This window comes from Loxodonta africana, chromosome 13, assembly GCF_030014295.1.
Source record: "Loxodonta africana isolate mLoxAfr1 chromosome 13, mLoxAfr1.hap2, whole genome shotgun sequence".
NCBI lineage: Eukaryota > Metazoa > Chordata > Mammalia > Proboscidea > Elephantidae > Loxodonta > Loxodonta africana.
Genome location: NC_087354.1, coordinates 9629234 through 9642120, shown reverse-complemented (window position 1 = coordinate 9642120; position 12887 = coordinate 9629234). Strand labels below are relative to the sequence as shown.

Below are 12887 nucleotides of genomic sequence, written 5' to 3'. Positions count from 1 at the left end.
AATTGCAGCTTTATGATCTGACTTTGAGAAAGCATACTGGAAGGTGAGACTTCATCTGCGTTTTCAAGTGAAATTTTTCTTCTTATAGAAAAAGTTTAACACAGTCTATTGTAAAATATACAAAAACCATTGATTTTTGTAGCTTTTGGGTGAGGTCTAGCATGTCATCTATGCTAAGCCTATGAGAAGAAGCCCATAGAGATCAGCCAACCTTAAATCATGACATCATCTGTTTAAGTCCTCTGCACAATCCCCCACCGGTAAGAGCACAGCGTGCCTGGATATGTCACCGGTGGAGTTTCAGAGCTGGGGAATTTCTGCTATAGTCACGCATTCTTTAACATCTTGTCTATTAGCAAAGTACAGCACCGCATTTCTCCTTAGGTCCTCCTAAGCTAACATTTTATAGAGTTCTCTAGTTACGGAGATCCTTTCTCTGCCTCTGTCCTGTCCACAATTATTACAAAATGCTCTGTTAGTAAGGTAAGTGTTCTAGGAAGAATGAAGAGATTCTTGGCCACTAGTATCCCACATTAAGAAACGTGTATTATTAACTACTATCTCTTCTACATTACTTCCTGTTGTATGGGATGTAGGTACAACTTGAGTCATAGAAAACTGGTAAAGGAGAATAGTTTCCCCTGCATTATTCATACCAACAATGATAATTTTGTGCTCCTGGTGGTTAAGCTGTATCTCTATCCTGGTGGTGAAGAGAATTCTCATTTTTAGACAGTGGGCCCACCACCCCCAGCCAAACAGGTCACCTGGTCTCCCCTGACTGAGGCTGAGGGAAGCAGAAGATACACACCAGAGCCTCTAACTCTGCTGCTGCTCCCACTTTTGTCCCTGGCCTACTTCCTGGAACCGGAGGGAGGCAGAAGCCCCGCTTGGTGGCTGTGCGCCAATTATTACTCACTCTCCTGACTTGAATATACCACCGCTCTCTGCCCTAATATGATTTTTTTTTTTTAAACCCTATGAAGTGCAGTTCGACTCTGACACACAAGTGTCAGAACTCACTTGATGGCAACTGGTTAACTGGTTACATATACAAATGTTGTTCCTAGCTTCTGAGTGACCCCATGCACAGTGGTCCTGTTGTGAGCCATAGGGTTTTCATTGGCTGATTTTCAGGAGTAAATCCCCAGAATCTTTCTCCCTAGTCCAGCTTAGCCTGGAAGCCCTGCTGAAACCTGTTCAGCATCATAGCAGCACAAGCTTCCATTGACAGACAAGTAGCAGCTGCACATGAGGTGCATTGGCCAAGAATCAAACCCTTGCCATTGAGTAGATTCTGACTCATAGTGACGCTACAGGACAGAGTAGAATTGCTCCATAGGGCTTCCAAGGAGCAGCTGGTGGATTCGAACTGCCAACCTTTTGGTTAGCAGCCAAGCTCTTAACCACTGTGCCACCAGGAGGTGGGAATTCTACCATTAAACTACCACTCTCCCCTCCTCCCCCATTTGCTTTTGAATCCACCCACAGAGTTCTTAATTTTGGTTATTGTATTTTTCAGTTCTAGTATTCCAATCTGGTTCTTTTTTAAACCTTCTATGTAATTTTTTAAAAAAAGCCCTTTTTATTTTGGAATAATTTCGGATTTTCAGAAAAGCTGCAAAAATAGGGCAGAAAGTTCCCACATACTCTTCAAACAGCTTTCTCTAATGTTAACATTTTACACAACCGTGGTATGTTTATCACAATTAAGAAACCAACATTGACACATTGTTGTTGTTAGGTGTTGTCCAGTTCATTTCGACACATAGTGACCCTACACAGAATAGAACAAAACATTGCCCTGTCCTGTGCCACCCTCACAATAGTAGGTATATTTGAGCCCATTGTTGCAGCCACTGTGTCAATCCATCTCATTGAGAGTCTTCCTCTTTTTCACTGACTTTCTACTTTGCCTGGTGATGTCCTTCACCAGGGACTGATCCCTCCTGATAACATGTCCAAGGTAAGTGAGACCAAGTCCCACTATTCTCACTTCTAAGGAATATTCTGGCTATACTTATTCCAAGACAGATTTGTTCATTGTTCTGGCAGTCTATGGTATATTCAATATTCTTTGCCAACACTGTCAAAGGCATCAGTTCTTCTTTGGTCTTCCTTATTTACTGTTCAGCTTTTGCATGCATATGCCAAAACAAAAAAACCAAACCCAGGGCTTTCAGGTTGATTCTGACTCATAGCAACCCTATAGAACAGAGTAGAACTGCCCTAGAGAGTTTCCAAGGAGCACCTGGCGGATTTGAACTGCCGGCCCTTTGGTTAGCAGCTATAGCACAAAACCACCACGCCACCAGGGTTTCTGCATGTATATGAGATGACTAAAAATACCATGGCTTGGGCAGGTGCATCTTAGTCCCCAAAGTGACTTTTTTTTTTTTTTTTTTTTGCTTTTTATCACTGTCAAGAGGTCTTTTGCAGCAGATTTGCCCAATGCAATATGTCGTTTGTCTTCTTGACTGCTGCTTCCATGGATGTTGATTGCGGATCCAAGCAAAATAAAATCCTTGACAACTTCAGTCTTTTCTCCATTTATCATGATGTGGTTATTGGTCCAGTTGTGAGGATTTTTGATTTCTTTATGTTGAGATGTTATCCACACTGAAGGCTATAGTCTTTGATCTTCATCAGTAAATGCTTCAAGTCCTCTTCACTTCAAGCAAAGGTATGTCACCTGCATATCACAGGTTGTTGATCGGTCTTCCTCCTATTCTGATGTTGCCTTCTTCGTATAGTACTGCTTCTCTGATTATTTGTTCAGCATACAGATTGAATAAATATGGTGAAAGGATACAACCCTGGTGCACACCATTTCCAACTTTAAAACATACAGTATCCCCTTGTTCTGTTTGAATGAAAAACTAAGAAACCAACGTTGGTGCATTACTATTAACTAAATTCCTGATGTCATTTATTTGTGTCACCAGTTGTTCCACTGATGCCATTTATCTGTGCCAGGATCCAATCCAGAGCACTGTGCTGTGTTTAGTCTTCATAAAGTGTGAACGTTTTCTGGCCTGTGACATTTTTCTCAGTCTTTCCTTTGTTTTCATGATTTTGAAAGTTTTAAAGGGTACTGGTTAGGTCCCTCAAGCGTCAGTAGTTTGTCGTGCTGTGGGGGCTTAAGTGTTGCTGTGATGCTGCAAGCTTTGCTACCAGTATTCAAACACCAGCCGGGTCACCCACAGCAGACAGGTTTCAGTGGAACTTCCAGACTAAGACGGACTAAGAAGAAGGACCTGGCAGTCTCCTTCTGAAAATAATTAGCCAGTGAAAACCTTATAAATAGCAGCAGAACATTGTCTGATACATTGCCGGAAGATGAGCCCCTCAGGTTTGAAAGGCACTCAAAATATGACTGGGGAAAAATTGCCTCCTCAAAGTGGAGTAGACCTTAATAATGTGGGTGGAGTCAAGCTTTTGGGAACCTTCATTTGCTGATGTGGCATCATTCAAAATGAGAAGAAACAGCTGCAAATATCCATTAATAATTGGAACACGGAATGTACAAAGTATGAATCTAGGAAAACTGAAAACTGTCAAAAAAGGAAATGAATCACATAAACATTGATATCCTAGGCATTAGTGAGCTGAAACGAACTGCTATTGGTCATTTTGACTGGACAATCATATAGTCTACTATGAAAAAATTTTTTTTTTTTTTTTTTATTAAGGGAGTGACAAATTGAAGAGGAATGGAATTGTATTCATCGTTGAAAAGAACATTTCAAGATCTATCCTGAAGTGCAACACTGTCAGTGATAGGACAATACACGTATGCCTACAAAGACCAATTAATACCACTATTATTCAAATTTATGCACCAACCACTGAGGCCAAAGATGAAGAAACTAAAGATTTTTACCAACTTCTGCAGTTTCAAATTGATCAAACATGCAATTAGTATGCACTCATAATTACTGGTGATTGGACTGTGATAATTGGAGACAAAGAAGAAGGACTGGTAGTTGGAGAATATGGCCTTGGTGATAGAAATGATGTCGGAGATCTCACGATAGAATTTTGCAAGACCAATGACTTCTTCGTTGCAAATACCTTTTTCACCAACATAAATTGTGACCTCACCAGATGGAATACAGAGGAATCAAATCGACTATATCTGTGGAAAGAGATGATGGAAAAACTCAATATCATCGGTCAGAACGAGGCCAGGGCTGACTGTGGAACAGACGATCAATTGCTCATACCCAAATTCAAGTTGAAACTGAAGAAAATTGAACAAGTCCACAAGAGCCAAAGTATGACCTTAAGCATATCCCACCTGAATTTAGAGACCATCTCAAGAATAGATTTGACACATCGGACACTAATGACTGAAGACCAGACGAGTTGTGAAATGACATCGAGGACATCGTACATGAAGAAAGCAAGAGGTCGTTAAAAAGACAGAAAAGTAAGAGAAGACCAAAACGGATGTCAAAAGAGGCTTTGAAAGTTGCTCTTCAATGTTGAGTAGTTAAAGCGAAAGGAAGAAATGATGAAGTCAAAGAGCTACACAGGAGATCTCAAAGGGCAGCACAAGAAGACAAAGTAAAGAATTGTAGTGACGTGTGCAAAGCCCTGGAGTTAGAAAACCAAAAGGGAAGAATACGCTTAGCATTTCTCAAGATAAAGGAACTGAAAAAAAAAAAAATTCAAGCCTCAAGTTGCAATTTTGAAGGATTCTGTGGGGAAAATATTAAACAATGCAGGAAGCATCAAAAGAAGATGGAAGGAATACGCACAGTCACTGTACCAAAAAGAATTGATCGGTGTTCAAACATTTCGGAAGGTAGTACATGATCAGGAACCAACGGTACTGAAGCAGTAAGTCCAAGCTGCACTGAAGGCGTTGTTAAAAAACAAGGCTCTAGGAATTGTCAAAATATCAGTTGAGTTGTTTCAACAAAAGGATGCAACGCTGGAAGTGCTCCCTCATCTATACCAAGAAATATGAAAGACAGTTACCCGGCCAACCAACTGGAAGAGATCCATATTTATGCCTACTCCCAAAACAGGTGCTCCAACTGAACGCGGAAATTACTGAACAATAACATTAATATAACATGCAAGTAAAATTTTGCTGAAGATCATTCAAAAGTGGCCGCAGCAGCATGTTTACAGGGAACTGCCAGAAATTCAAGCTGGGTTCAGAAGAGGATGTGGGACTAGGGATGTCGTTGCTGATGTCAGATGGATCCTGGCTGAAAGCAGAGAATACCAGAAAAATGCTTACCTGTGTCTTACTGAGTATACAAAGGCATTCGACTGTGTGGATCATAATAAATTATGGATAACATTTGGAAGAAGGGGAATTCCAGAGCGGTTGACTGTGCTCATGAGGAACCTGTACATAGATCAAGAGGCAGTTGTTCCCACAGAGCAAGGGGATACTGCATGGTTTAAAGTGAGGAAAGGTGTGTGTCAGGGTTGTATGCTTTCACCATACCTATTCAATCTGTATGCTGAGCAAATAATTGGAGAAACTGGACTATATCTAGATTGGAGGAAGACTCATTAACAACCATAGTCTTCAGTATGGATTACACCTCAACGTAAAAACAAAAATCCTCACAACTGGACCAATAAGCAACATCATGATAAATGGAGAAAAGATTGAAGTTGTCAAGGATTTCATTTTACTTGGATCCACAATCAACACCCATGGAAGCAGCAGTCAAGAAATCAAAAGATGCATTGCATTGGGCAAATCTGCTGCAAAAGACCTCTTGAAAGTGTTGGAAAGCAAAGATGTCACCTTGAAGACTAAGGTGCTCCTGACCCAAGCCATGGTGGTTTCAATTGCCTCATATGCATTCGAAAGCTGGATGATGAGTAAGGAAGATGGAAGAAGAATCGATGCTTTTGAATTGTGGTGTTGGCGAAGAATATCGAATATGCCACAGACTGCCAGAAGAATGAACAAATCTGTCTTGGAAGTACAACCAGAATGCTCCTTAGAAGCAAGGATGACGAGACTACGTCTCACATACTTTGGACGTGTTACAAGAAGGGATCAGTCCTTGGAGAAGGACATCATGCTTGGTAGAGTCAGTGAAAAATAGGAAGACCCTCAAGAAGATGAGTTGACACAGCGACAGCAACAATGGGCTCAAACATAACGATTGTGAGGATGGTGCAGGACCTCACAATGTCGACGGCACCTAACAACAACAACAACAACAACAACAACTGGTTAGGTATTTTGTAGTTGTTGTTAGATGCCGCGGAGTCAGCTCTGACTCATAGCTATCCTATGTAAACCAGAACAAAATATTGCCAGTTTCTGCCCCATCCTAGAAATAGCAGGTATGTTCGGGCCCACTGTTGAGCCACTGTGCAAATCCACCTCACTGAGGGTCTGCCTCTTTTTCACTGACTCCACTTTACCAGGCATGATGTCCTTCTCCGGGCATTGGTTCCCCCGATGACATGTTCAAAGTGAGTGAGAAAAAGTTTCACTGTCTTCGCTTCCAAGGAATATTCTGGCTGTACTTGCTTCAGGAAAGATTTGTTTGTCTTGTGTTTTGTTGAATGTCCTTCATTTTGGGTTTTGTCTGACTTTTTCTCATGACTGGGTTGGAGTTACGGGAAAATATCACACAGACGAAGTGCCCTTCTTATCACGTGATATCAGGAGGTACATGATGCAGACATGATTTAGCCGCTGGTGATGTTGACCTTGATCACTTGGTTCAGGCAGTGTGTATCAGGATTCTCCAGCGGAGTTGCTATTGTTTCTTTTTCCATCTTTCTCCTTTGTAAAGTGCTATCGGGATCATTAAATCCAGCCCAAACTCAAAGGGGAAGGGAAATTAACAAGCTCCAGCTCCTGAAGAGGGAAGTATCTACATAATTTTTTTTCAATTCTTCATAAATATTTGTCCCTTTTCCCCCATTTATTTAATTGTTCAATCATTTATTTATATCAGCATGGACTCATGGATATTTTATACTTTGAGTTATAATCCAATCTACGTGTTTATTTTGTTGCCGTAATTGTTCTAGCTTTGCCCATTGAGAACTCTTTCAGGCTGGCTCTTGTTTCCCTTCGATATGCTCCCATTCTTTAGTTTTTCAATCACTTATTTACTTTCTGGGGATATAGATGCTCTAGGCTCATCTTGTATATCCCCTGTCCCAGTCCTAGAATCAGACATTTTTCCAAGGAACTTGTTTTATTGGAGAATGGTATTAGGAGCCAAGATCTGGGCACTGGGTGTGCTTATTACTACTGAGCTGTCATAGCTTCCAGGCACTCTCAGTGGACAGAGCTAGGAAACCTATGTGTGTATATTAATTCATGTGTACACACACTATCTGTAATTATTTCTGTAACTGTCTTTTTTTATATATTAAACTAATTGTGAATTCATACTGAAGTCTCAGGCTGTATCCACCTCACAGGGTTTGTTCTAGTATCCCCTCTGGTTTACCTGTAACACTCCTTTCTGACAGTGAGAACCTGGTTCCTGCCCTCCTCCATGCATTTACTTCTTTGTTCAGCCCTAGGATACAGGTAAAAAACCTTTCAGAATTATTGGCCTGTCCTCTGTGAGAAGCTAGAGTACAGTGTCTGTGTACAGTTCCTTTGGTCTTTAGTCCCACCAGGTCCAGTCAAAACACCATTTCCCCAAGTACTGAGGTCAGTGCCTTTTTCTTCTCCACCCTCTTCAGAGAGGTTAGGTCACCCACTGTCATGCTGTCAGGTTCTGTTGTCACAGTTGGCCTTTTACCCTGGGACACCCCAACATCCTGGTTGATTTTTTAAAAATTTACATACATTAATATTCACTCTTTGGGATGTACAATTCTGTAGCTTTTGACAAATGCCTGGAGTCTTGTATACACTACCTCAGTACCAGACAGAACAGTTCCATCATCTAAAAATTGCCCTGTGCTTTTCATTTGTAGTCAACCACTCTCTGGTCCCCTCAACCCCAACAATCTCTGATCTGACTTCTGCCCCTAGAGTTTTGCTTTTTATAGAATGCCATACGAATGGAGTCATACAATATACAAACTTTTGAGCCTGGCTGACTTATCTCACTTCTGCTATGCCATTTTTAAAAACAGTTTCAAGTTCACTGAAATTCTTAATCTTGAATTTTATCTCTTCAAAAGTAGTAAGTTTAGCTCCTTGAAAATCTATGAATGATATCATCAATATCTGAGGCTTGTGTAGGTCTATTTCTATTGCTTATCATTTCTGCCGATTCTCACTTCTGTTGGTTTATCTTCTAAGTGATTGATTAGCTTGTATTGTGAGTTGGAGATTGTGTATGCAAAACTGTAGAAATGCTTTAAAGCCTAGGATAATGTTACCTTTTTACAGTGAGGACGTGCAATTGCTTCTGGCAGGTTTGTGACATTACAAGATCGCTTTACTCTAATTTCAGGAATTGGGATTGCTTGGGACACCCCAAAGAGTGGCTTTTCATCTAGAGTATCAAGCATCAGCTGGCACTGCTGATGGCAAAAACAATATCACGGCAGGGAATAACTATGAATACATTAACCAAATGGGAAATGGCCTGCACTTTTTTGGGTTTTTTTTTGAGGGGTAGGGAGAAGGAAGAGGTGCCATTAAAAAATATTTAAGTGGGCGCTAGCCCTGGTGTTTAAAGCATCTTTCTTTCGGAGGCAGCTTGATTATTGCACTGATTACATTTCTCCTTGTAGGAGTACTGCTCTTGGTGGCAGCATCGGGGCACCTAGAAATGATTTTTTTTTAAGCTGGACCGACAAATCTGATTAAAGGGGTTGTTTATTTTTTACAAAGGAGGTTTTGAACTTGGTGTGTTTGGTGTCTGTCAGTGCTCATCTCTCTTTTCCAGCGGTGACGTGCATGGATGAGTGTTTCTCGCCAACTGCGTGCAGGTGGCAAAGGAAAAGGAATGACTGGGTTTAGTTTTTGAAAGCAAAATGTTAAGCCGAAGTTCCTGCCTTTGTAATTGTTGGTTACGGTGCTCAGGGTAACACACTGCAGTAGAACCTAGGAATTTGACTTGAAAGGAGAGGTAGACGGATCATTGGTTTGCTAGAGAAAATTCCTTGAGAGTTTTTCACCTGTGTAAAAGGAGCAAGCATGGAAACCTCTGTCCTGAATCTCCCTGCCCTCCTGCCATCATAGGTGAGGGAGCCTGCATGACCATTATTTACAAAACCTGTGACAGCCCAGGCCCAGTGAGGCCCAGCGTGGCCCAGCATGGTCTCCCCAGGCATGAGGTGGCAGCACTGCACTGACTGTGGCTACAAGACAGACCCCTCTGCCCAGCTGTGAGGGAGAGGTTTATCTCCTCCACTACCCCAAAGGGAAAACACGAAGTCACTTGTGCTCTCATATTGGGTTCAGTGTTGTTATGGGTCCAATTGTGTTCTCCAAAAAGATATGTTCAAGTCCTAACCCTAGTTCCTGTGAATATGACCTTGTTCGGGATTAGAGCTTTTGCAGATGTAATTACTTAGGTTAACATGAGGTCATACTGGAGTAGGGTGGGCCCTGATCCAATATGACTAGTGTCCTTATAAAAAGATAAGAGATGTAGAGAGACACACAGAGAGAAGATGGCCACGTGACGATGGAGACAGAGATGGGAGGTTGCCACCACAAGCCAAGGAATCCTTGCCTAGGGCAACCAGAAGCTGGAAGAGACGTGGAAGAATACTTCCCTAGAGCCTTCAGAGAGAACATGGTCTTGCTGTACTCTGAATTTGGACTCCCAGTCTTCAGAACTGTGAGACAATACATTTCTGTTGCTTAAAGCTATCCATTTTGCTGTACTGTGTAGCCTCAAGAAACAAATTCAAGCGTGAAGGGCAGAATTAATGCCTTTGCCACTGTAGAAACTTAGAATTTTTAATCAACAGATTTAGAATTAGTGCTAAACCCAAAGGAAATGCTAGCACCCCATTTCAGTCACTTGGAGACAGGTACACTCCACATTGCACGTGGCACTGAGCATCTTTGTTTCTTTACTGTTTTAGAACAAATACAAAACAAAACCACAGTTAAAAAGCCCTCCAAGACTGAACCTTATTGTTAGTTGCTGTTGAATCAACTCCAATTCATGGTGACTTTACATATAATACAGTGAAACTTTGCTGGTCCTGCACCACCTTCACGATCCTTGGTATGTTTGAGTCCATTGCTATGGCTACTGTGTCGATCCATTTTATGGAGGGTTTCCCTTGTTTTTGCTGACCCTCCACTTTACCAAACACGCTGTCCTTTTCTAGCGATTGGTCTTTCCTGATGACATGTCCAAAGTAAGCAAGTCGAAGTCTCACTATCCTTGCTTCTAAGGAGCATTCTGGTTGTATCTTTTATAAGACTGATTCTTTCGTTCTTCTGGCAGTATATTCAATATTGCCAAAAGGAAAATAATACTCTCTGTATTTTTATTTTCTTATGGCCGTATGGATCTTTTTTTTACAACTTCAATGCAGTTTCATGGACCCTAACTAAAGACAAAGCCAGGGCCTTCCAATGATGGCTGCATGAAACCCAGAGCCCACGGCCACACTACAAATCACCCGGGAACAGAAGCATGTCTCTGGATGCACGTAGTTCAAGATAGGATTTGTTGCACCAGAATGTACAGTAGCCTTCTCTAGATTTGACGGCCTTCGACCTAACAGTCCCGTTTGTCATCAAGTGCCATCTGAGAATGAGCACAGGAAGTTCACCCCGTATGGAGAATGGGTTTAAGGCCGCAAAGGCAGAGACACCTCCACTGGAAGAATGGTCGGCTACACATCCAGGGGTGACTGACCTTGGCCCAGCAGCTGTTTCCTCCGGGCACCTTTCCAGGAAGTGGGTGACCCACCTACTTTCTCTTGGTCTCCATGGAGTCTGCTGTAAGCTGTCTTGGGTCCAGTCCTAAGATTTCTCCTTTCTCATGAATCCAAAAAGAAAGTCTGAAGCCCTAGGTGCTGATAAGCACCTGCTGGCCCCCCTGCCAGGCCTCATCCTGGGGGAGTGCCAGGACTTCCCACACTGGTCAGACTTCTGTTGCATATGACAGTTTTAAGTACTTCATTGTTTTCCAGTTCTTCTCCAAAGGGGTGTCCCAGTCTCCTAGTGCTGCCATAACAAAATACACTGGGTGCCATTGTTTCCATCACCCCTGCCTGTCCCTTCTCATCCACCCCACGCACTGATCACTGCCCTTTTCCTGTCTTCTCGCTCACTAGGGGAGGAAGCTGGCCTGTCTTATTTCTAGCTGAGTCCCCAGTGTTTAGCAGAGCCCAACACTAAGCTGGCTCCAATCAGTGTTTTTGTGTAGGAGTGGATGTCCTGTTTGCTGACACTCTCCTTGTCCCTTTTCTCTGCCTGGTGAAATTGAGGCCGTTCAACTCTCCTCCTCAGTGAAGTCTTCTCTGTCCTGCTCTCCCTGCCCCAGGCAGAGCTGAGCCCTGGTGTTTTGTATGGCAGGTAGTCACTTTGCATGGCAGGTAATCACTTCCTGGATGTGTGGATCACATCTACAGCTGGGCCTCAGCGGGTATGAGGGAAAATCAGACCAAAATCCTGATAGCCAGGAGCCAAACACCGCAGGGAGGACATGAGGCCCAATGACACAGGCCTGCGCAAGCACACCCACTGTGGAACCTGACCAGATTCTGTGCCATCATGCACTTGCCTAGCTCAGGTGTGTAAAACCCTGTGTACAAGGAAAGGAAATTGTGTGAGCTGACTCCAGCTTGGGGGAGTTGTAAGGTGGTGGGCACTGTCTCAAGGTCATCCGAAAAAATGGGCAAGGTCTAATCATGTCTCAGGTAACTGAAACAATTTGCTGTTGGGATTGTAAAACTGTACAAACTATTCAGAAAGCTGCTTGGCAATTTCTAATAAAGTTAAATATTCACCCACCCTGTAATGCAGTAATTCTACTTCTATGTATTTATTCAAAAGAAAGGAAAGTCTATGTTCACACAAGGACCTGTTCACAAATGTTCATAGCAGCTTTGTTTATAACAGCCCCACACTGGAAACAACCCAGATGTTCACCAATAAGAACATGGACACACACATTATGATTTCTCCATGCCACGGAAAGCTACCCAGCAGTAACAAGTTGCAAACTACTGATACTCACACTGCATGGAAGAATCTCAAAAACTTCATTTTCAACAAAACTGTATGTACTATAATTCCACATGTGCAAAGTTTAAGAACAGACTAAATCTAAAGTGGTAGAAACCTGTTACGATAGTTGCCTCTGGGGTGGGTATGTGCTGGAGAAGGGCAGGTGGGTTCTCTCAGGAGTGATGGAAATGTTCTGTATCTGGATGGTAGTGGTGGTTACCTGGGAGCATAACCCATCCAACCCAGTGCCGTTATTCATTTGTCAAAAGTCATCAAGTGATATGTTTAACTTTTGTGCATTTTGCTGTGTAAAAATATACCTTGATAAAAATGTATCTTATTAAAAAAACACTTCAGGTTTAAAGACAAAATTTCATACTTACACAGCCACAGTGTGGAGTCTCAGCAATTTACTGAGTTTTTAGCACTCAGCCACATTCACAGGTGTGGAGTCCCTTTATTACATGTGCTCCAGGTCCCCTTAAGAGAAGACTACACTATTACCACAGGTGTACATTACAAGTCTCCTCCAAGCCACCCCCAAAAGGACCTGGGGCCATTTACTAGGGTGACTGTGCACCGAGACAAAAAGACTTGTTTTGACCAATGAATACCACCATGTCCGTGGGGAAAAGGAATAGCTTGATAATTCAGGGATCACTTGACACTAGCTCTGAATTGTCTGTAACCCAACCCCATTGCCGTCGAGTCTATTCCGACTCATAGTGACCTTATAGGACAGAGTAGAACTGCCCCATAGAGTTTCCAGGGAGTGCCT

The 12887-nt window shown here is 42.4% G+C and overlaps 1 pseudogene; it reads right to left on the bottom strand.

The window, feature by feature from the left end:
- Positions 1-137: 137 nt before the first annotated feature.
- On the bottom strand, positions 138-1637 carry LOC100677310 (ADP-ribosylation factor-like protein 5A; annotated as a pseudogene).
- Positions 1638-12887: the final 11250 nt, after the last annotated feature.